Here is a 25656-nt window from a genome sequence, read left to right as displayed (position 1 = left end):
TCAATGCTGCACAAATCAAAACAATTTAAAGCCATGGGACAGATGTCTTACTGCCTTCTGTTCCAATAACCATTTTGTTATTCGACCAAAGAGATATGAATTTTACAAAGTGGAATGCTGTGACCCAAATACTTTGACATTTTCGCAGAACAAATCCCTCTAAAATAATCGGTGATTCCCTAACGCGCATTGTATCCGAGTATATAAATCCTCTCCTGAAAGATTGCAGTCCTGAGATCCAGTGTGAAAAACTCTTCCCAGTTTACAGTTTGATAAAATTAATCCAAAGTATGTAAAACATACCCTGTTTTCCCCCCCCCCCCCTTTTTCAGTCTGCAGTCATCTCAGGATTACATCTGAAAAACATAAGATGCAGTCTAAGGGTAATTCTGATGGAAACAGAGCTGATGTTTAACTAAATCCATTCTTACTGTAATATGCATTTAAGTCAGTGCCAAGTCTTAGGAGATATCAGCGAGTCTGTCCAGTTATTCTGCTGAATCGCAATAGTGGGGGAACATGTTTTTAGTTTTAAATGCATTTTCTCCATGATATAATCTACAGTGTCAGCTCTCTGAAAAATGTTTCCTGAAAAAGTGTGCATATCATGTGTTGCAAACTTTCATCAAAGCAAGCGAATTTGGTTACTGTGCGGTACCTGTTTAATGCAAATGCGATTATGTTTTTCTTTTTTATCGTGTTTTTACCTTTTGTGAAATGACTGTAACCAACTGATCTGGCAAGCTGCATTTTCAATCCCTGTGGCAAGAAAACGTGTTTATCCTCACATATGGAGAAATAAAATCACTTATTTCACTGAACCAAAAAGTCATTTTCTCTATTGAATGTCCTACCACTCACTGGTGAGGTAATGGGCCTTGACCATGTGCATTTACACGCTGCTGTCAACCAAGAGTGTCATATCCCACATGCAGCAAAAACACCAAATTCGTCATCTTGCCGAGTGTGAAACAAGATACAGAGGGCACACGAAAAGACTCCCCACACAAAAGGTGAAGGATTTCTGCCATGCAGAGCATAGTGCAGAAAAAAATAGGACCTTTTTTTTGTGCAATTTAATTGAGGCTCTCACATTAACTTCAAAGTGACAGAAGTAATTCCCACTCTTTGCTGGTGTTCATTTTCCCAAGATTTTTAGACCTTTTCCTCTTCATTAAATACCCATGCCTCCTCATTCCCTTGAGCCTGTCATGTTCAAACAGTGCTCTCAGCTCTTTTCTAGACTGGATTAAGGAAATATTTGACATAAAATGTCAAAATAAGGAAAAAGACATGTGGACTCGGGATCATAGTGGTTAAAGTTGGGAGAGAAAATTATAATGAGGTACAGTAATTTTTCATTCTTCTTTTGTTTTAACTAAGGCCTACACTGCACTGTGCTGCTTCAAAGTTGAAACAGCTTGTACCAAGAAGAAACCTTGAAGCTTGCCTTGGAAAGGCAATTATAGGTACTAGGCTAATGTTCACCTCAGGGTGAAATTGCCTCATGTTTTCAGATATTTTGTGCCTTATTTTCATTGTGCTTTTAAAAGGTGAAGATTACATTTCTGCTACATGATAAGGGTAGTCATGGCCCTGAAAGTTAAGTTTAATAATAATAATTGCTCTTTCGCGAATCGCCACCTTAACGTGGTGGAGGGGTTTGAGTGGCTCAGTGACCCTGGTAGGGTCTCCCAAGGCAAACTGGTCTCAGGTGAGAGCCCAGACTAAGAGCGGTTCACAAAATCCAGATGAATAGCGGATCAGGGAAACCGGGGCACCCTCCCGTAGCCAGACCGAGGAGGTGAGCTCGCCGGTGAGCGTCTGGTGGCCAGGCCTTCGCCCATGGGGCCCGGTCGGGCTCAGCTCGAAGAAAGAACATGGAGCAGCCACCCTGTGGACCCACCACCCGCAGGGACAAGCATCGGGGTCGAAATAAACAATTGGTGGCACGAATTCTCCATTTATGTGACATTAAACTATAGCAGAAGATGGGCGTGCAACAAAACAATATCCTCAAGAGTGCCAGTGACACCTCGCATTGTGGAAAGTCATGTGGAAATAGTGATGGAAATATAACATTTTTGTTATTTTCATGTGGCTATTTTTATACAGGTAAATGGAAACGAATTGAAAGATTATGCAGAATGATTGTAGTTGGCTCAAATAATTGCGATCAGGCAATTGTGTAATGATTGGGACAGACATATATAAAATCAATTCTGATTACTTGTTGCTCAACTACAAAAACAGAAATGCAAGATGATAGATATACTGTACATGCAATAACAATACTGGATTGCAGCATGGTTAAGGTGCGAGCGGAGGTCCATGTTATTGCTACTCTATGGTTTAGCCAGCAATAAATCTCAACATGTGTGTACCAACATGCCACAAAGTAGCAAAAACCCTAAAAGAAAATCTATGTATGCACAAAAAAATTACAGATGACCACCAACTGTCAGAAAACTGAAACCTGTCGACCAACATCCTCATATCATTGCAATGCAACAGTCCGATACAGCAGAACAAGTGTTTTTCTTTCCCTCTGACCCATTATTTGTCAATTTGTTAACAGAGAACTCACTCAATTCCTCCACACATACGTTTTCCTCTCCTGAGAATAACTATCGAATTATAGGCTTCTTTTCAGCAGCTGTCTGTATGTAAGTTAGCCTTTTCAAACTGAAAGGCCTGTAGTGAAATCTCATTATTCAGAGCAATGACACATACTCTGGTATTTCAGTCTACAAGCTCTCCAACAAGCAACCACTGTTACAGAGAGGAGGTTAATTAGTTGAAGGTGCCTTTAATTGACTGGCTGGATCACTCGTGACTCTCACTACCCTATTAACACTCCAGACACAGTAACAGGAGTTCACGAATCCAAGTGCAGTGTTGAAAAAAGCTCAACCTTATTCTTTTATTCAGTTATTTCACCTTAAAACTTCCCACACACAGTCCCTAATCTTCAGTGCCTCGAGTGCTATTTTGAAAAAGAAAATCTGTGCTATTTAGATCTTAATAGAAGCATCAAGCACAACAGAAAACTGAAGCATGGCAGATGGTTTGTGTAGCCGTCAATAAATTGGATGCGACTCACAACAGGTGTGCAAAAAGTAAAGCACAAAGTGTTGCACTTCTTCTTTTCAAACAGTAACGATTTGCCTTACATTTGAAGGTCAACAATGAGCCAATAGTTCAGTTCTTCCCAGGTCTCTTCCTTATTTTGTTTCTTTCGGGAAACTTGCATGACTCTCAAATTTTAATATGACGAACCATCTAAGACACACAATCGACACACTACATACAATGCAAACCCAAATGTCATTGTAACCTGGCAACCCACAACCTGATTTGAACAGCATGTGTAAAACTGCTCTCCTTGCAGGCAGGCAGTTGCCTGTGGTTTTTTAACTAGAAGGAGGCTGAGTGCTGCGTGAGAGAAAAAAATAAGATATTGTGTCACTTCTAACTTTCTCTCTGAGTGATCATTTTACATGTAAATGTGGCTGAAATCACAGCCCAGCTGTTGCCTTTAAATTATGTGTATGATGCTTTTTCTAGAACTGTGGATACAAAATCTGAATTTTAGCAGAGCAGCAGCTTGGAAGTGACTGCTGGTTAACATGTCATACTTGTCCACCTGTCTGACAACAGAAACAGATACCTACGTAAATGAAAAATATCTTTATTGGGTATTCAGCTGCATTAAAATACAATATATGTGAGCGAGAGTAGAAGAGCAACCAGATGTAAAGGGCTGACACCATCTGACACTTGACAGAATGCAAATTGGATGAGATGACACACAAACATGCGTATAAGTGCATGCCATCATGTAGCAACATTTAGCAGGTTTTCAAGTTCCCCCCTACCTCAAAAATAAAAACTAAAACAAAAAAAACCTTATTGTTGGTGAGGCATCTCGAAAAAGCCTCTTGCATGTGTCAGTGCCAAGAAAGTGGAGGACTGGCAACTTGATTGTAGGACCGATCCTTCTCAAACTACATAAATTTGAACCATTTATACATTGACAAAATACACGGGGAGGGGCAATAAACATTCAACATTTCTAATGTTTCCATTATGGATCTGTCTGATGGACAATGAGAATTAAAAAAAAAAAAAATGTTTTAATTCAATTTAAATCAGTGATATTCTTGTTGTAGACTAGAACGATCATTTATTTTCTGCAGTCTGACAATCATCAGTGAAGTGAACTCAATGTATTCAGTCTCCCTGACTGATAAAAGTAATCAATGACTACACAATATTTATTTAATCTGTTAAGGTTTCATGGTGCAAAATCAGATTGATGAAATTAACATCTCTAAACATAAAGTCTTTAAGACATCATTGTTGTTGACCCATCATCTAAATCAATCAGCTGTTAGATAAAGGGAAAGCCACGCATTTCCCATCATGCCTTCAGGTGTGAGTCGGTGGAGAGCAACTGTGGCACCTGAGTCCAAAAACTGCAGCCGCCTTGATCTCTTGATCTTGAGTGCATGACATCAGAGCAAGGCGGGGTCAAGTCAAGACTGAACTCAAAATGCCAGCAGGACACTTGTGCTGTAGGGTTTGCTCATCGTAGGGCGACTAATGGAGTATGTGTGGTAAAAAATTAGGCGCTACATTTATTTCGATCAAGTCAAGCGCTACTATATTTGACCTGATTAGCAGCAGATGTCAAAACAATGACATCCCCTACTCATGATGAGTAGGTTTAGTTTTTCAGGCCACATCAGTCACAAGAAAGCTTTGATTCATATTCAATTCAAGACTCACTAGAAAAGTGAGGGCCTTGTTGAAAAAGTGGCAAAGAACAAAGGATATGGAGAGGATATGTTCATTAAAAATACAGTATTCCTTAGAAAATGTGACAGGAAAATCATAAAAGAGGCAAAATAAACCTTGTAAAGGAAAATTGCTCTTGAACAAGAAGCCTATATTGCAAGAAACTCATGAGGCAACAGTGAGTGGGCCTCCAATAGACTCATCTGAAATGAGGGGGCTTTATTCATTGTTAAGTAAATGTATGTACCTGCAGCTAAAAGCAACCGCAGCCTTCAGACTCATGCTGCATCTATTTTATGCATTAAATCATCAGTCTTATACATTCAGAATTATTTGCTCTCGTTCGACTTCACAATGGAAACAGATTTAGGCAACTGTGATAAATTTGTTTCTTCTATCTATCAAACCACCATGGAGCACTCGGGTGGACAAAAGGACAAAAAAAGAGTGAAGCTACAACTTACATGGTTAAAAAGAAGATACACAATTTATCATAATATAGTCTACAGTGGGTCACATTTTGGTTGATTTTGAGGACCTACAATCAAAGAGATAAAAATCCTGTGATGTTTTTAAAATGCAAAATGAAGTTGAAAAAAGAAAGGAAATATGGTGCTAAGAGGTCTTTCTCTGCATGCAGCTAACAGCAGGATATTGTTTTCATGCAGAGGAGACCGACCCCCTCCAGCTAGAGGATTTTTTTTTTTAGACCATCCTCTCAAGAAAAGAATGACAGGACAAGTCATTTGTTCAAACAGCATAACAAATATTTACATTTGGGGCCAAAGCAGTAAAAAGTAAGTTTTCTTTTTACCAAGAAAGGTCTGAGTATTATGTTTTGGCAAAGTATATGTACTACAGCTCCTGTATGAATATTCGTTCTTCATTTTAAGTTAAATGTTACAGACACTAAAACGCACCAACACTTCCTCATACCAAAACAACAGAGTAGGTCAATTTTCCAACAACTTCCAAAACAACATACAAGTTTTTATAGTGCCCTCTATAGGACCAACAGGTCCTGACATAAGTGAACTATCAGCAGCAGGTATACCTGACCTTATTCGTCATGGTAACAATAATAAATATATAGTTAATGTTGTGAAATGCTCACAGTTCTTGAGTAGCATGAGTTGCATTTCGTACATGGTGCAAGTTAAACACTTCACATAAGTTATGGGTGAAAGTCCCTATGGATGAAAGTTTGATCCATCCATCCATTCCCGACCTCGTCCCTATAAATAATAAGACAAAAATCAACGGACTGAAAACTTGTTTGACATCTGAGACACTCAGAGACAGATCTCAATGAATACTGAAAACTGAACGCATCAGCCTCATTTTGCTGTAAACTGTTTGTGAAGCACAAGAGAGAGATGTCAAAACATCTGAGCATTACAAAGTCAAATGTGACTGCTATTAAAATAAATACTAATATATACAGATTAAATAACTCCAGCCAGGATGGAGCCCAATTTTAACTGCTAATTTAAGTTTGCAGCGAGTTTTACTGCAGTGATGGAAACTTGCTTTTCAAAGTTTTTACTTTTTATGTACAGCTCGGGTTTCAGTTCAATTTCAGTATGCAACACAGCTGTCACTGACCCTGCATGATTCACCTGTCTTGGGATTTTGGTTGAAATAATCATAATGATTCCTGACATGACTGAATTTGGTGAATTTTCACCCAAACTCCAGGCACTGGCTCAATACGAGTTCATCCTCAGTCTTTACAAGCTTAAAGGCTGAGAGGGTGTTCCTATAGCATGTGATGATACACAATTTATTTCACTATTCCAGGATCACATGAATCCCATCAATCACTATTCAATCCAAACTTCCTACAGTCAAATATATATATAAATATTCTTTGCTTTGACTCTTCAATTTAGTGTAAATGGGCCTTCAAAAGAAAACCACTCACTGACTGGCAAAAAGAAGAAATTCTGACCCAATCATCTTGGTTGTCGGAAACCTTGTTTGACTTCCCACTGCTGAGTGCAAGTTGAGATCCTGTTCTTGATATAAAAAGGCTCCTAATGGCACAGCTCCAATGTACATTTCAGACATGATTTCAATTTATGAATAAAGCAGATGTCTCCAGTCATGAGAGGCACCAATCTTTCACTGACTTGCCTTCAGATTTTCAGACTTGCACCAGCAAAATGTACACTTAAATGAAATCAAAATCTCTTTGCTTTGCCTTAAGTACTTGGCGTGTCTTAGCATTGCTGTTAGTTGTTTGTAAACTTTGTTACGTCTAAAGTGCTAATGGCGAAGCAGAGGGTGGGTATTGTAAGTGTTGTCGTAAGCTATTCAGCAGAATAAATGTTCTTTAAAACTGCTTTGACCTTAACTGCATGTTTTGTATGCATATCAAGTCTTTGTTAATCGCCCTGTCTGGGGCAAAGTTATCAACAGTCAAATTAAAAGGCAGGACCAAGATCAGATATAACTACCATTTATATCTCGGATACAAATACAAACAGGCTCAGTAAACAACAAGAAGGCTCCCCTCCTATGCCGAACAGCGGTAGAAAGGAAATAGTAGAATGACTGAAAATACAAATTTATCATGCAAGATGTTGCTGAATGCAAACAAAACACCATCTTTTTTTTTTTTTCAAGATGCTCTGAAATGCCACAATGCTAAATTAGTTTAGATTTGCTTCTGAATCAGAAGCCCATTTCCTCTTTTGACATAATTGTAGATTAAGTCTTCTGAATTCAGTTTACATTTTACATTACTTTATTTAAAAAGTTATAAACATAAATTAAAATTGCACACTGCACGTCGGGGCCACATATTCCCGCTTGCAGTTGAATTTTTTTTCTCGATCTCGTCCTTATTCTTAAAAAAAAAATTGGCGGCTTTAACATCTTCAAAAACCGATGAAAGTTGGTGCCTGACGCATGTGCAAAGTTTTATGAGGTTTGGAGCATCGTTTGACCTTAAACATCAACTTCCTGTGTCACGGCAAAACATTAAACTTAGCCGCATCGCCCTGGATATACTATATACCAGAGGTCTTCAACAGGGGGTCCGCGACCGCTAGGTACTGCAGGGGGTCGAGAAATGTTTGGTTGATGAGACAATTTTTCATATTTTTTTCCACCCAATTTTTTTCCCACAAATTAAAATGTCTTTAAATACACATTAACATGAATCGAACATATTGTAGTGGATGGATAAATGGAGGCAGAAGATGTTATCTTTCAGTCAGAAAAAAATAGTTATTTTTTTGAACGACATGCTGAAGCATGCCCTTTGGGTCACTTTTTGGACGCCACGCCACGGGCACACCGATCGACGAAAACGTATTATTTTGATAACTTTTAATTTCAAACATGTTAAGAGTGCAGATACTCAATTTCAAGTCGGTCTGACAAAATCTGTAGGAGGAGTTCGTTAAAGTATAACGTGTGAATCGCCGAAAATGGTGACTAAATTAAAAATGGCAGATTTCCTGTTGAGTTGATGTAATGGTGCGTAATGGGTTCTTCTTTGTCCCACCCGGTCGTGAGGTTTCAAGCATCCTTTGACCTTAAACATCAACTTCCTGTGTCACGGTGAAACATCAAACTTTGTTGCATCGCCACGGTGACACCCTTTGACAAAGTCGCACAAACTTCTCAATATTTCATCAACCAGAATTTAGGTTGAAGTGATCAAGCAGCTTGATGTAGCATGTGAAAGTATGAAAAGTGTAATTTCCAGTTGCCAGCAGCTGGCGCTATGACTATGAGCAAATATTACTATGCAGGTGTCTTCAGGGCCGGACTGTTATCATACATGTAATGTCTAGAGACGGTCAGTCAGTGTACATAAGATTTACAGCAATTTGTAGTTTCATGGCTAGACGCTCCAAATGGCTGCCACGCCACGGGCACATGCATTGACGAAAACAAATTAATTTAACAACTTTTAATCACAAACATTTAAAGAGTGCACAGAAAAAATGTCAAGTTGGTCCGGACAAATCCCTAGTTCGTTAAAGTACAGCATGTGCGAATCGCCGAAAATGGCGACTAAATTAAAAATGCCGGACTTCCTGTTGAGTTGACGTAATGGTGCATCGTAACTTTTTGGTACGTCTAGGTGTGATACACATGTCCACCAAATGTCATGCATGTAGGTAAATGTAGCCGCTGGGGCATCTCTTTAGCCATTTGGCCACGCCAACTCGCGCCTCCACTAGAATATGACATTTTTCGCCGGTAGAGATGTGTGTACCAACTTTCAGGAGTTTTTGAATATGATTAAGCCACCAAAATTGCAGTTCTTTGACGAGAAAAATAAAGAACGAGAATAATAATTCCTTGGATAACAATAGTGACACGTCCATAATGTCACACATTGGTTTATGAAGGGCTGTTTTGAAGCCTCGCTGCCGGCATTTCGGCCGTTGCCATCTTGGTTTTTTGGAGCTAGAATTGACCATAATTGGATGAGCTGGGGAGCAGCGAAGGGTGGATCTGACTGAGAACCCAAGGACACTATGCCCCCCCCCCCCATCTATGCCAGAATTCACCTCATGACACCAGAACATCTTGTGAAAGAATTTATTGACTTGAAGGCACTTCTGCATTGGCTTAACTTTTCCAACCCAGAAACTATGTCCATTTGAACGTACAGTTGATGACTGACCCATAAATAAATTTGATTGGCTGTCAATTAACCAGTAGGAACCAGAACTATAGTTCATTGTAAATCAAGGAGTTGAGCCAATGTAGAGAGGTTAATCAAGTCAACACAAGTCCAAAATAATTACTCCTCAATAGCACTACTTAGAACTTTAAGGCTACAAGTGTTTGTTTATTTATTTTAAATTGTAATAAAACAATTTTAGGGGATCTATGGGTTAAAGTATAATCAGTGAAGTGTCGCCTAAAATCGCACAACCTGTGATTGCCTTGAAGCTCCATAGCATTGTGTGCATCTTACTATTTTTAGGCCCTAAATAGATATTCAAGGAGGTGTGTGTGTGTGTGTGTGTGTGTGTGTGTGTGTGTGTGTGTGTGTGTGTGTGTGTGTGTGTGTGTGTGTGTGTGTGTGTGTGTGTGTGTGTGTGTGTGTGTGTGTGTGTGTGTGTGTGTGTGTGTGTGTTCAAGAGAGACAGCAAGAAGAGCCTGAGAATTTTGAAATGCTTTATTGGTGAGGTAGGGGGGTGGATCTGCTTCATCCCTCTGAGACTAAAATCCTTAGCAGGTTGCCTTGGGTCTTGGTGTCTTTTTTTTTCTCCATGATATTACCAACACTGTAACCTAGATGTTTGAAACTGTTGTAAATTCTGAATTGATACATTTCAGCTTGAGCATCATTATGCTGACACTTAAATTGAATTGTTGCTTCTCCTGGTGAGCTTCTTTGAGTGCATAGCTCCAACACCAGCACCAGGCTTGTCAGGTTTTGAATTCATAGACTGCATCCTTGGGTTTACAAGTATCTCATATATAATTAATATATATATTGCAAGTTAATAGTAACTTAAAGCTGAATATTTTGACATTGCCTATTGTAAATATCAAATAATTGCATGTAGTGTAAAAGGGCTTTGTTAAAGTGACAAACACAGATTATAATCAATTGAGTCGTCAGCTCTGCAGATCATGTTAACATCATTACTGAAACTGAAGGTCCTGGTTTTCATTAGCGCATGAATTGTACAGTTAAACAAGCCCTCCAGCTGATACCACAAAATAAGTTGGTGGTCGTCATGGCAACAGTAAATGCAATTTTAAAAAACTTTCTTAATCCTGGGTTGGAAATAGGAAGCAAACAGTGGTTTCCTCCATCCAAGTCTGCTGCAATATTTATCCATCAACCCTAACCGGTCTACTCCTAATAACTGTTATAGATGTCATCTGAACGGCGTCACTTCTCTGGCCCACATTCAAAAAAAGGATCCTTATTGACTTTCCAGTACCATTACTTGGCACATTACATACCACTACTACATGATGGAGTGTTAAGAGGACGTGACCATTTATAGATAAGTCAAAGGTTATTTGATGACAAGAAACCCGAGACACCAGATAGTCCTTGTTGATACAATCGCTTGACGTCGCCCTACTTTAAGATGTCACTGCAGGTCGTAATAAGCTACTTGCAAAAAAAATAAAATAAAAATGGGATAATATATTTTGGAGAAGAAAGTGTCATTCAGTTTTGGATTCACTCTCTAAACTGCTCGAAACCCAGCACCAAAAAGCAAAGACAAAATTAGCAACTGGCTGGTTAGTGTAGTGAAGCATTGAGCAGCCGAAGAGCCAAATATCTTCCTCCTCAGGAGGAAAGTAAAAATTGGACTTATATTTGCCATTTGGGTTGCCAGAAACACAACTATATGCCTGCTAACACGGTAGCCATAACTACTCTATACAGTGATAACATTATGTTCATTTGGTGTTAACAGCTCATTGCCCCCAAGTTTCTAAAAGTCAATAACTGCAGTTTTAAAGATAAACCAAATAGAACATTTTTAACAAGTCTATGAAAAATGATGATGTCCATTTCATAGTTATACCTCCAACATGATAAAATGTGTTTTGCTGTAGTTTTAAACTATACTGGTAAGTATGAAATTCTTTAATTCACATTTTTTTTGTAGCAAGCAATAGAGCAAATATATCACAGAAAGATTGTCTGAAAAGTGGTTGCTGTAAAGTTTGCAAAATATCATCTCATTAAATTGTAGGTCAGAGAGGGTCCATGCAATCATCTGGCAAGGTAAGCTTACAGAGCATGTATTATAAACTGCCACACCAGCCAAAAGATAAATACTCGTACTATGGTGTGAAATTATAACATGGCAACAGTGTTACCTGTCCACACCTACATGTGCAACTAATGTTCAGTCGAGCCATTATCATAGTATGGTAATTGACTTCTTTCCTCTGTATTTGCTTTTTGTACAGACGTATTTATTTGGAGCTGGGGCAAATATTGATTTATGCTAATAGAATTTCACTCAGCAAGCATATGGACACTTGCAAACATCCTTACAAATTACAAAACCAATCTGCATGTCTTCTCTGAAATGGTATCCCCTCAAAACTGAAGTGGACAGTGGCTCCTGGAGCAAAAGTTAAAAATGAAGAATTTCATATGAAGGCAGCTGCAAAAAGGAGATAATGCTTGATGATAATTAACAGGCTAACTTGAGTAATACTGATGCACCGGTTGGATTTTGCTTATTAAACGGACAGTGATAGAAAGGCAAGTAACAAACAAGATATTTCAGCCTCTACCCAGTCACTGACTCAACTAGCAAAGGCCAAGATATCAACAGCAGGATGACTGTCAATTTTAGCTTCAGCAGATGATGTAATATTTAAGACAGCACTGCAGCTTCACACTGGGAAGAAACACCATTATGCAGCTTCTTTACTACTCAGACACAACCAGAGCTGTGCATTTGCAAGAATCTGGTGATACAATGTTATGATCAAATAAATTTAAATTTTTTTAAAATCTAAAATGGTCATCGTATAAGAAACACACCGCCATATGCAAATAACCCGAATTTTAAAAAGTGTTCTTTTTAATGCAATCAGAACAGTAGGATCTGCATTAGCATTTATCACAGTCTCTGTAACATCCAACATCATGGCACTACTTATAGTATAACCTGAGCAAAGGAACTTCACATGTAAACTATGAATTAAAAATGAATACTGTATTTTTGAGAACCGACACAGATTCACAAAACATAATATTGCAATAGTCAAGTGTATTGATAGAACTGATGAGCGACTCATCTTAAGGAAAGGTTCAATTTAGCTTACACTCATTCATACTGGGGAGCAAATCAGCACAACTCTTGTTCCTCTCTTGACTGTTAAACTTCTTAAAGACACTGAGGCAATAATCTTTATAGGAATGAACTTCATATTTAACGGATATTTTCTCAGAGACCAGTGATTCAAAAGCTCAGCATTCCTAAACATACCTATCTAACACTTAAAGCTTCGCTCTCTCATCAAGACTCTGTTTCCAAGCAGTCGTCACTGTAGTCGACATTCAGAGATTTAACAGGAGGGTGAAAGCGCAAGAGCTGAATAACAAATTGCCCCTCAGCATTCTGTTAGATTATACTGGAGATAATCTGATTGTGCTCCCTCCTCCAATGAGGTCTGTCTGTTTACCGAATCTAAGAAAAAAGGAGATTCAAGGCATTCATAAAGAAATTATTTCATAAACCTGCTACCAAGTACAAACAGTTGTTATCTGAGAGAAAGGGAACAGCATGAACAGAACTAGTCTTTGTGTTTGATAGTGACAAGAAAAGAGAGATAAGTAGAAGGAAACAAATATGACACGGAAAAGAAGAGAGTGTGTGCAGTGCATACATATGCATGGTTTTTCATATTCATATCAAACTCCCTTTCCATTAATTTTTTTACTATTGTTGTTGCCACATGGAGATAACTTATATGCAATAATCTTCTCCCTTCGTGCTTCAGTGGAGACCCGGGCACAGTTTTCTACTACAGCTACTGGTCACGATGGTTATTCAAGCTCTACTATGACCTAATACAGCTACAAGCTTTTGGCGATACATTTACAAGACTTCAAGACTGAGCTGATGAAATTCACCTCATGGGTCCTTCCAAAATGAAAGAAAAATGTATTCACTGACTCTTGACTGTTTTATTGTCATTGTTCTATAATCAATTTACCAGGAGACAAAACTGGACAAAACTCTCTATGAAAAACTCTATAGTTTTTGGCCATGGAATCTCACAACACATAGCCAAAAATGTGCATCAATATCTTACATTGAGAGCAATTAGTTAAAACCTATTTAACACTGTACAGGATAGGAGAGGATGGAGAGAAACTCTGAACTATCTTCTTACTTATTCCAGTGTAATCTTTAAAATAACAGTACGCTTTTTATAGTTCCATTTTAGGGTTCATTAAGTAAATAAACGGGCAGTGATTTTTACAGCAAGTAGCAGTACATTAAGGTGTAAAGTAAGGTTCAATAGCTAAAAGGTGTGAAAAAACATATTCTGAGCTGGGAGAGAAATCTTCCTACTGCAGCCACTTGTAAACTTTTGCACTTCAGTGTGTCAACTTCCATGGCACTCTTCAAAAGTTACCCTTATTTGTTCATATTTTCAGATAAATGTCTTCGTTATGCCCCCTGCGGTTGTTCCTTTCTGCTTATTTCCTTTCCCTTTTTCCCCCAAAAAAGAAGCGACTACAGCCTTGATAATTTCTACCTAACACAGAGCACAAGCAGCCATTAGCGCTTGCTACTGTTTTTTTTTGGAGCAGGGATCCTCTCGGTTACTTCTTTATTTCCCAAAGCAATGGAGGACCTGTCTCTCTCACCGGGCCTGGACAGAATACTGCAGAGCACTGCAATTTCACGCACCCACGACAGATAAATCTTTCTGCTTGGCTGGCCATGAATCGTTTACAGACTACGTGGCCACACAGTGTGGCACTGTTGCACCTGATGCTAGAGAGGCTGCACCCTTTGAAACTTCGAGATGCAACTGTCTATGTTAAAAACTCCAAGAGCAAGTCAGGTATTATTTTGATAAATATGCATTGAATTACAATTCTATTTAAAGTACAGGTGGCTCTAAGAAGGTAAAATAGAGAATTGAAATACCACAGACACTCGTGATAAGGCAATGGAATACAAACTAAATCAATAAAATATCAAATTAGAGGCTATATATTTTTTATCTTTTGGATTTACTTGAGTAGCTGTCACGGTATGCAAACACATACAGACTATCTGCCTTTACAGTGAGGACATCTCTTTAACCTTCAATACATTGACCTTTACTTTCTTTTCAAGATGGTTTTCAATCGCCTTACATACACCTCAATCATCAGACGCGATCCCACTGAGTGAGCCATGACAATGGGCTGCCTATGGAGTAGGACACAGGCAGAATATCAATGGAGTCTCTCTGGCCTGAGCTGCGCTACTCTTCATCTCTCATTTCCCAAATGTGCGCCTCTGGAAAGAACAGGCCCAACCCTAGACTGATGAAGACATCCTGCAGCAATGCTTTTTAAATATTCCCTGCACACTTCTAGGGCACTACCCAAACCTGTGGCTGTTGAAATCTGTCCACATAAAATAACACAACATGGAGGAGAAGAGATTTCTCAACCCATCCTTCACAAAACAGGATAAAAGAGTCACAAGGCTGTTCTTGATGCTTACTGTGAGCAGGCACTATGCACATAGTACAGAATAAAGTATCAATATATTTCATATCACTGACCCAATCCTGTCATGAATACAAGACAATCCACAGTAAGCAACAATGACACAGATAAAGTGAAATTAAAACATATGTCAGCCTCTAGCAATAACAGGGGGCTCTGAAAACATAACATAACCCATACAGTGGTCGCACTACACTGACCTGAGCAGTCTTCCTCAGAATACTTGTTGCAGAGGGGGGGGGGAGGGGTTCACATTCAGGCTTTTCTATAGCAAACATATGACAATGGCTTTAGTGCTCATACAGACGTATAGACGGATAGACTGCCGTTAAAGGCATGTACAATGCTGTGAGCTTTCTGTACACTCAGCTGTTGGGTCAGAAGAGACTGCACGTGCACTAGAAATGGGAAATTCTGTCAGTGTGATGCAGAGACAGTCTAATGTACAAGCCAGCATTATTTCATTGTTCATTTTCTTTGCAGAATAAATGCCATGTTCTTCAATGTGTTTTCATTTTTGTTGAACCCAAAACTAAAGATGCCTCTTTTGGCTCTTGGCAAATAATTGATGCACGATCCAAATCACGTGTTCCTTAAATAGTGGCACTCCAAAGAAGAAACCACAACATTAATGATATAGGTCAAAACATTTCATAATAATGTTGCCAAACATGCGTTCACGCAGAATAAAAACACGAATCCTTCAACTATTGATCGTTTCTAAAGGGGTTCACATTCTGCAAATTGCTTTAGCCCTCGTGCGTATGGAGCGTTGGATCGACAGAGCGTTTGAGTAACCTGGCGTGTTAAGCTTGTAAAATATGGTGCTTGGACCTTGTATAATGTGCAGTGTGAATAATAACCCCCTGCACTTAACACTTTGCAGGTCGTTTTCGATGATGTTATTTAAAAATAAAGGCGATGGCACCTGCGCGTAACAGGATCAAACAGAGGATATCAAACATAAATTGTTGTGCGCCCAGGGAGAATTTCTCGGCGCAACTTCACACAATTAATCCAAACAGCGGAAAACTCAGCACTGATAAATTATTTCCTTACCTCACAGGCGCACCCGCTGTATTCCAAGTGCACCAAAGGTCATTCCAGAGGACAAGATATAGGAGTGATGAGAAGTAGGTTAGACTGCACAATACCTAATCCTGTTCTTAGTGTCCTTCAATTGTCTTCAACCCCTTAATCTTCAAAACGAGGGGGGTCGGAGCCTTGCGGGGTGCTCGGAGACTCCGTTTATAATCTCACCATTTACAATGCGTGTGGCTCACTTTCTCTTGCTTAGATGTCAGACAAAGTTGCCAAGGTTTATCTCACAAACGCAGGAGATCCTGCGCAAAAAAAAAAAAAATGTACATCCCTCGATGCAAAAGTACGAGAGGCCGGCGCGGTCTTCAGAGATGCAGTTTGCATACCATTCCTGACAGGTGGCAAGTCCAACTACCCGCTGAAGTGATTCACACATCATCTGGGGGATGTGGAGACGGTCGAAGCCATAAAAGCGGTTCCCCGGGAAGATTAACCCATGGGTTGTGCTGCTTTTTTACCCACTTCCTCTTTTCTTGCGCTCTGGCGCCACCCAAAGTTGTGCTGGAGCTTTTTATCCACAGTCAGTGCTGTCTTCGAGTTCATGTAGCCCCCTTCAAACTAAATTAGGCCATGCACCTTAATTTGACAACATGGAGATTATAAAACACACTTCCAGTTTTATTCTATATCATTTGGTGCAGAATTTGGTATTTAATTTGATTCTCATAATAATATTCAGTTCAGGGCATCTAATGAATTAAATATCAGTGACATGAAACCAATCCAAATCGTTCTGCAGCCTCCACTGAACACACTCATTACAGCCAATGTTGACAATTTATATGAAAAACACCCCAGCGTGTGGGTCTTTACCATGTCAGAGTGGTGCTTGTATCATTTTCCTGATGGTAATTCTAAACCTGCAAGACTGCCACACAGTTCTTCACAATGTTTCCACTTTCAGCCACCACCTGACTGCCACACCCACTTGCACTTGATCCAAATGACCCAATCAGCTCCTGAGCAAAAAGGCTTTCCCTCGTTTTTTTTAAAGTCTGGTCCTATTGTTAACCTCTGTCTTCTCTTTTATTTGAATCTTTCATGTTTGAAATGGTCACTTGTTTTTCAACCCAGTTTTAAATAACCAACACATTAATTTAGTTTTTCACTTAATCTGCCTGACCCAATATCCTGCATTTAACCTTAAAAGTAGAGACCTCAGGCTGTGGAACATTTGATCACCTTGATAGTTCATTGCTTTTCCCTTTTTCTTGTGAATTGCATATTGTGTTACAACACTGCTGTGCAAGTCTGCTAGAAAATAATGCATTACCTGTATTTGGCGGTCTCATAAAGCCCAGTTGTAAAACATGGTCAAATGCAATGGATTTTCATTTTCTTTATATCGGATATTGGTTTAAGAGTTATTTTTTTATGCTGCTCTACACCTCAAAGATCCCAAAGAGATGTTAGATTTCTGTTTTTTTTTTCCAGTTCTTCATTGTTATTTCTATTTGTCACCTCCATTAAAATGTGAAGTATATTTTGTTGAAAAGGGAGGGGTTTCCACTTTAAAATCATCTTGTGGTTTAATAAAGTTAGAAGATGAAAATCAAAGAAAAGAAAAATATTGTTTTTTACTCATAAGGTAGTGGTGTTATGACCCAAAACAATGAGATATTAAAGCCAGTGTTAACAAAACATGAGTCCAATACCAATACCAGCAACACTGAGCCTTTCCAATGTGTCAATTTGTTTAGACCAATTACACATTTCCAGGTAGTCTGTTTTCAAAAATATACTGTATGTCTGCATGCTGTTGCTTCTTATTGGCAAATTGGAGAGAATGAGGTGTCAGATTCTACTCCTGTAGCACAAATAGCAACTGTTTTGTGACAATATTGAATTAATGTTTGATTAAGAAGGAAATGTGTTTTTATGTTCCATATTTGTAAGTGTTGACAATCTGCTTAGTATCTATATCCATCAGAGAGGATTGGGAAGATCAGCTGCGAATTGTTCCTGCACTTTACCATTAATCTCACTAAGCAGAGTGAAAACAGTTTCAGTATCAAGTGCATTAGTCGGAAATGCTGAATCTGCATGCGAGACTGTATAGTAAAAAAATGCCTATATGTAAAGTCTGCCCTGAGTTTATGCCACACTGATCCCATGTAAGCTCTGATCTGCAAATTCCTAACTTCCAGCCTGCTTTTATACAAATGCATCAGCATTTTTTTAATGGTTTCTTCTCTCAACTTTGGATTTTCCTGCTGAGAAAGAGAAGATCGGCTCTTACCCTAAGTACAAAATCAAGAATAATATATGAATGAGCACAGTTGGGGTCATAGGTCACCTGCAAAAGGGAAAAAGGCTCTAGTATCGGAGAAAGGAAAACATGAGTAATTTTGAATTAAAAGTATCAAAATTGAAAGGGGGGCAAGGGCCCATTGTTTTCCTACAACTCCCGGACCAAAACGTCTGTATACAGTGCATGTTAACAGCTGTTAAAAAAAAAAAACAACCCAGTAAATTAACTACCAGGAGAGATAAAAGGAGAAGCTAACAATTATAATGAAATAAGACAGGCAAGCAGCTGTGGCCTAGAGGTCAAGAAGCAGGTCTTGGGAATGAAGTGTCACTGGTTTGATTCTTTTGGACAGGCAAGGAAAAAACAGCTTCCCATGCTTCGGATGTATGTACGTTCTCTGTCTTGGCTGGGTTAAATGCAGCAGTCAAATTCCTGTGTGTAGAAACTGGCAAATAGACTCAAAATGAGCACCAAGATGCTTAAATAGACCACAAAGATGCATAAAACATCACAAAGACATTCAAAATGACCACAACGAGATGCAAAACAACCACAAAGAGATTGAAAAATGGCTACAAAGAGAAACTGACTACAAAGAGAATCAAAATTACCTCAAAGACACGCAAATCGACTACAAAGAGATACAACACAGGTATTTGTTGGATTTGATATGTAAGAGAGGCAGAGGGCACGGTTATGTGTCCAGGGGCCCACTGTTTTACAATTCAACCGTAGCTGGACATTATGTCTCCCTCGTTAACCTGCCATCCCCCCTCTCCATCCCCTAGTAGCAGAGAGAGTGCAGCTGCAGAAGGGTTGTTTAGTTGAATGTGTTAGTCAAGTCTGCCTCACTCATTGATCCTTTATCTGATTGAGGTTTCTACAAAATAAAAATTCATGGCCGTGACCATGGCTCTGAAATATCAGTAGACTAACTATGCTGTGTATTGATAAGTCGCATTGTGTTAATAAATGCTCCTTGTGGGCCAATCCACAAGTTGAAATTAACACATCAAACACTAATTTTATTCACAACGATGCCCCAGTCTGCTCCCGATTCAGAAGCTTCTAAACACCCCTGAAAAGCAGATCATTCATTTTGAATGCCATTTTAAGGTTATGTTCTTTGTCATATTTTCCTCTCATTTTTCATTCATGCTATTCTGATTTTGTGCTACACTCATGATGTGAGACTGATCTAATTATTATGCAACCCTTGAGCATTGACTCTGTTAATAATTGTGTGATCTACACCAATAACAATGTAAGAATGGAAGGGCAAAGGTCAAATGGCTTCTTGACATTTAACCTTGAGACATTTAAAGTTCAGAGCGCTGCTTAATGCTGTGTTCTTGCAGCTCAGTAGCAGACAAACCTAGATGTTTCTCTTTAGTGTAGTTGTTTGTGCTGTGGAAATAAAGATGACAGGTTACTTTTTTCCTGGCAAGTTACCCTGGCTGCCATGCATGTATAATTTGAATATCAGGGACATTTGCAAACATTGCTGTCATGAGCATACAGTCACATACATTCAACTAATAAATACACTGTAAATATTAGTTGAAAATATCTCTTTATTTTAAATTATGTAATATGACATAATACAACTGTGTAATTCATAATAAAATGACTTTGTGGAATAAAATGACTTTGTTTTATTTAAATGCAAAACTCAAATGCAATCAGTCAAAGAAAACATAAACAAACAAATTGTACCAAAAGTGCAAGATGAAAATGAGAATCTGTTGTCTGTAACCAAATTACCTGTATTTTCTGTAAGTAAATAAAACAAGAAGAGTTATGAGCTCAAAAGGAAGTACAGAGAAAAATATAAATGGACAACAAAATCAAGGAAAAACCATAATGTAAAAAAAAAAAAAAAAGCAAAATTGAAATTGTCTTTAAAAAGGTGGGTCGGCTCCCATTGTGCTACCACAACAGCTTCAATGCTCCCTGGTGTTGATTCGACAAGTTTGTGGAACTCTACTGGAAGCATGGAGTACCGTTCTTCCAAATAAATATTGGTGTTTTGATGATGGTGGTGGAGAGTGATGTCTAACACATCCAATAAGTGTTTAATTGGTTTGAAATAATGATTCTGAAGACCATAACATGATTTACGTTATTTTCATGCCCATCAAACCCCTCAGTGCTTATTCATGCTCTGCATGATGCAGTGGAAAACCACTCCCATCAGGATAGAAATGTTTCATCATAGGATGAAGGTGATCACTCAGGAAACCTCTGTATTGATTCCCAGTGGTCTGTCCCTTCAAGGGGACAAATGGACCCAAACCATGCCAGCAAAATGCACCTGACTGCATAACAGAGCCACTGGATCCCCTCACTGTCAAGCATTCCGTTTTTTTCCTTGAAAGATGCTGCAAAGCAAATCCCAAGATTTGCTTCTCAGTACATTATATACGTGTGAAATGAGTTGCTGAAAGCATGTGCAAAGTTTGAAAACTTTGTCGCACTGAAATGTGGAGTTAGACCGTTAAACAGTTTCTCATCCGTCTTCGGCTCAGGTTTTTTTTTTAGGCGGGGCTAAAATCTAGCCTGTCTGCGTCACTGGGCTACCGCACAGACGGTTTATATAACCTTCTGCGTGGCTCCTCCTCTCGCACGGTGAAACGGTATAAAAGCCCGGAGCTCATTTGCATAAGAGGTCATCCCACTGGACTTCAGTTGCTACTCCTTGCCGTAGTCAGATTGTTATCGTACATCAGCGAGCAAGCCACAGGACGTCTCCCTCCACCCGCCAGTGCGTCTTTCCTGGATGCAAGAACCTCCAAAGCAGCGCTGCATCGCTATTTCAATGTCCTACTGATGCGGAAAGGAAAAAGAGGTGGTTTGATTTCGTGAGTTCTGTGTGCTTGTTATAATTATACTAGATCACTTTTCCAGAGGTAACTCTGCTGCATTTAGTCCGCTGTGCAAATCCCTAACGTGATTTTACTCGGTGTAGAATAACGGTATTTTCGTGAAATGGGAGCTAATGTGCTAATCAGCTTCTATTGAGCTCGTAGCCGAGCAGAGTTCAGAGGAAAGTGCTCCGATAACCGCGGATTGTTTTATGGGTGTCCATCTAGCTCCGATGAGGAACTATAATATATGTAACTCTGTATTTTACATGTCGGGGTGATGGTAAACATGGACCAGAGGAGATCTTGTCCTCCCGATTAATGAGGGTTGTTGTTTTTGTACTCCGGTGTAACGTTACAATCACCGACCCTCTCGGTTACGTGTACCGGTACCGGTACCGGATAAACGAGCCCGACTGCATGTGCAGGAGGCTGCAGAGAGCAGCTGGAGGTGGAGGGACATCAGTGAAAGAGAAAGACTTTCGGCTCGACCAGAGCAGGTTCAAAGTTTGAATTGACGTGATGGAGTGAATTGACGTGATGGAATGCAGCGTTGTGCATGTTGCAGTCGTTACAGAACTAAGGCAACTCCTCCGCTGTTATTATCTCCACTATCGTAATGCAGGTGCGTTAGAAGTAGTTGGAGAGCTCGCCGTCTGCTGTCTCTGGTGTCCAGTTCGACTCCTGTGTTACAGATCAGGGGGACAAGCTGGATTTGATTGCATCTGTATGTTTCACTCATTGGACAAATACATTCTAATTCTATTGTGTTTTCACAAAGCAGGCTGCTCCGTCCACCAGAGAGACAGAGGACCAGTGTGACATCATGCATAAAGTCACCCGAGAGGTTGGATGTCAGACGGACCGCTTAGTGGGGAAAAGAACTGCAGCCACAGGACTGTCATACAGGACACTGAACACCTTCCAGGGAGTGGGCGGAGCTTCAGCGCCTTCAGGTGACACGCCCCCCCACAGTCTCAGAGCAGAGAAGACTGATGATTTTCTCATGATTTCAAAGCCTAATTTAACATACACGTCTGTCTTTTTTTTTTCCATTAAAATTTGGATGGGTAGTTGACAACCCATACTTCTGTGGTGTGATGAACTTAAAACAATTTTTTAGTTTTACTTTACAGCATCTTTAATTTGTCACCTGTCTGTTCATGCACAGTTCTTCCTGGCCTTGGTGTCTTGAACACACGTGCTGTGTAAAGTGTTGCCGATCTGCAAGCCATTGGGTGACAGGAGATTCTCACTCAAAATAGCACGAGGAGGAAGCTGAGGAACTCTTTAGCAATGGCTCCGTGTAACAGTGCGATTAAAAGTGTCGAATTACAGACATGCTTCATGTTGTACTACAGCTGAAAGATTTGTGAACTTCAGGTGAGAATGTTATTAGGGATTAAAAGCTGTATTTGAAGCTGAGACTGGCATTAAAACAGCTTATGCCTCTCTACACAAACTAAATGACTAAGCTCAACACCAGTATTGAACATAATTAATCACTGTGTGGAAGCTGGAGAAACCTTATTATGCAACACAGGCTACTTCTCATGAAAATGGTCCTTGAGGTGTCCTTTATTGATTTTCAGGTAGGTTGGAATCATTTGTCTATAAACACTGAGCTTAATCATAATAACTCAACCTGCCTGGTTCAATCAGGAGTTTGGCCGTGACTGCGGGGAGATGTTTAATCTAATTAAAATCCATTTGTGGTTGTCTGACAGATCCATTAGCCAACAGATTTAAAGGATATAGTATTGTTGTTAAAGCACAAACAATAACAGATATTTCAGGGAGAATTAGTGCTAAATGGCTCAGCACGCAGCACTTGGCCAAACCACAAATCTTCAAGTAAGCTCCCGATGAATAAAACATGTGGATTATATCAAAGCAATGTTGAGGTTTTTGTCTGAAAGAAGTTGCTGTCCTTCCTTGTTATGCAGATAAAGATGTCAGATCTGAATCTTCTTTACCATGCAGTCGCATTTCTTGACAGCTTGAATGATTCATATAACTCCGCTGTAGCTGTACAGCCATATGACTGAATCCAGAGCGAACACGGCTCTGATTTACATAAGGATTTTATTCTCGCTCTCATTTTTCTAACAATTATAGTTTTCCCATGAACTGTACACCTTATCTTCTGTGCCGTGCTGTTTCTATCCTTGTTTAAGTCGAGTATACATACATTTTTTTCCTCATTATTCTTAAACAAATTCTAATGGCTCCAGATTTTAATTAAACTGAAGGCCACCATAATTAAGTCATTAATTAATCTTCACAACAGTAACCATTTTTCATGTGTCATCACATCATCTATTTATTGATGTCAGAAAAGCTGTTGTCATGAATTCACATATAAAAATATGAAAAGTTACGCCAAGGTAAAACAAAAATGTTAATTATACACAAGTGCTTGCTTTTATTAAAATTCTAAATCCATATTACATGTTTTTGACCTCCTGCTGTCATTTTAACTCAAGGAAAGAGGACAGAGTTTGACTTGAAGAACAATCATCCCTTTAATCTGCTTTTAAAAAAATTAGAGGGATGTTTAATGGACTGCCTGTAAGTTTTCATAATTGATTACCATCTTGGATGCTGTGAACATGACACAGATACTCAGATACTGCAGCACAGAACAAAGTATATAAGTGTATATATATTTAGTTTATATGCCCAAAGTGAGCACACACTGTGCCATGCATATGATAAAAATATGCAGTGTGCCTTGCCAATTTCATTTTCTGCCATTACATTTTTTTTTTTTTTTAACTGTCAAATATAATTAATGGTGGTGACTTCACTGATTCTGTTGTCAGATGTTGAACTAGTTCACCTCCCAGGCAGCCCTGTGCTTGGTATGCATGAAGCAGCACAAATGTAACGATGGATTTTGGCATGAGGATCAAACCAAACAAGAGCCTCGCCAATGACAGGTGGTTCCCAATCACTGTGTGTTAGTGGCAAGAGGTAGGACTTTGTAAGTTACTGTGGTTTAGCGGTTGCATCCAAATCAGCACTATCCCAGATATAACACTGAAAGTTCCCAACAATGCAACATTTATGAAGAGCAGTGGGCTTCACTCACTTGAGGATAAAGGATGAGAATCAAGGTAGCTTATCCCGGTAATCATGAAATACTCCAATGTTCTGTAAAAAGGCAATGGAACGCGCACCTAATTTATGGCTGAACTGATTCCTAGAATTCATTGTTGATTAATTTGAGTCCTAAGTGGTAAACAAAATCACGATGAGAAGGACCAGTAGTTGCAGTGAAAAGAGAGCTTGTCTTTGATACCAGTGCTCACGTTAGTCATCTCGTAAAAATTGTGAATTATGCGCCGCATGACATATGATGTGTCAAATACATGGAATCCATAATTAAGCACTTTTCAATAATAAATGAAATCCAAATTAGAATGACACCCGCAAAGTGCATGAACCCAGCAAATGTTGGTTTGTAAATGCCATTTATTGCATAATTTTCCCACATTTAGTATTCAATTAAAAAGTTACAACTTCTCACATTAAATGTACATGATGTATACGCATCCATGTATATGTAGTGTACATTGTAATACACTACTATCGTTTTGTGAATAAATTTGACACTGGCAATAAAAAATGACATGACACGAAACTTTAAACTTTTTGAAGACGCATGTAAATGTAAAACTGGAAATGTGCTAATGCCACACATATATCTTCTCAGTAACTGTACAAACGACAGACCTACCACAAACTGCAGAATAAACTTTAGAACTACATCAACGCATCCACACAAACAACTACTTTCCATTACTCATGGCAGCAATCCTCTATGACATGATTATTTGTGAAATCTCTATAGAGACAGAAAAACACATGCCTGTGATTCAATAGCTGGGGGAGGGGACAGGCTGGAGGAGCTGCTGGAGGAGCCAAAGGAATTCAATTCTTCACATTGTGGCACAATAAAACCTCTGGATACTGACACTGTTATGCTGAGCTCAGCCAGGCCATAGATTTGGCACTGGCAAAGGATGTACACGTTGGCTGTGAGTACAGTAAAAAAATACTACATGTAATACTTGGTAATCAGCTCCTTTTTGCTGAGTTTAGTCTACACTGTAATGTTTAGTCATTTAATATGGATACAATTATTCGGAAGTTTTCTAAAAGGAAGGATGGAGAGACTTTTTAAAATGACATGGTAGTTGGTTAAAAGAATGGTTCATCTTTCTTTTATAGAATCAGATGTGGATTAATAACACGTCTCATGTCTGTACAGTTAATGTGAAGCTACCACCTGCAGCCAATTAGTGTACCTTAGCTTAGCACACAGAATATCAACAGGGTAAAACAGCTAGCCTGGCCTGTTTGTTTAATATGCACAGAAAGTGATGTCTGAAAAAAAAAAAAAAAACCATTATTGTTTTACAAGGGGTCACAGG

The 25656-nt window shown here is 39.1% G+C and overlaps 1 protein-coding gene across 1 annotated transcript in view; it reads right to left on the bottom strand.

The window, feature by feature from the left end:
• LOC138617639 (protocadherin-15-like) overlaps positions 1–16445 on the bottom strand; it is a 193697-nt gene extending 177252 nt beyond the window's left edge. The window contains exon 1 of the mRNA XM_069692788.1: positions 16061–16445. The gene's annotated coding sequence lies outside the window, so the exon portion shown is untranslated. The remainder of the gene's footprint in view (positions 1–16060) is intronic.
• Between the last annotated feature and the right edge of the window lie 9211 nt (positions 16446–25656).

The sequence above is a fragment of the Brachyistius frenatus genome, unplaced genomic scaffold (assembly GCF_029030835.1).
Source record: "Brachyistius frenatus isolate BFR_SWC_R1_liver_20210118 unplaced genomic scaffold, ASM2903083v1 Contig_13, whole genome shotgun sequence".
In the NCBI taxonomy this organism is placed as follows: Eukaryota; Metazoa; Chordata; class Actinopteri; family Embiotocidae; genus Brachyistius; species Brachyistius frenatus.
The sequence above is the reverse complement of the archived record's forward strand: the minus strand, read 5'-3'. Positions and strand labels throughout refer to the sequence as shown.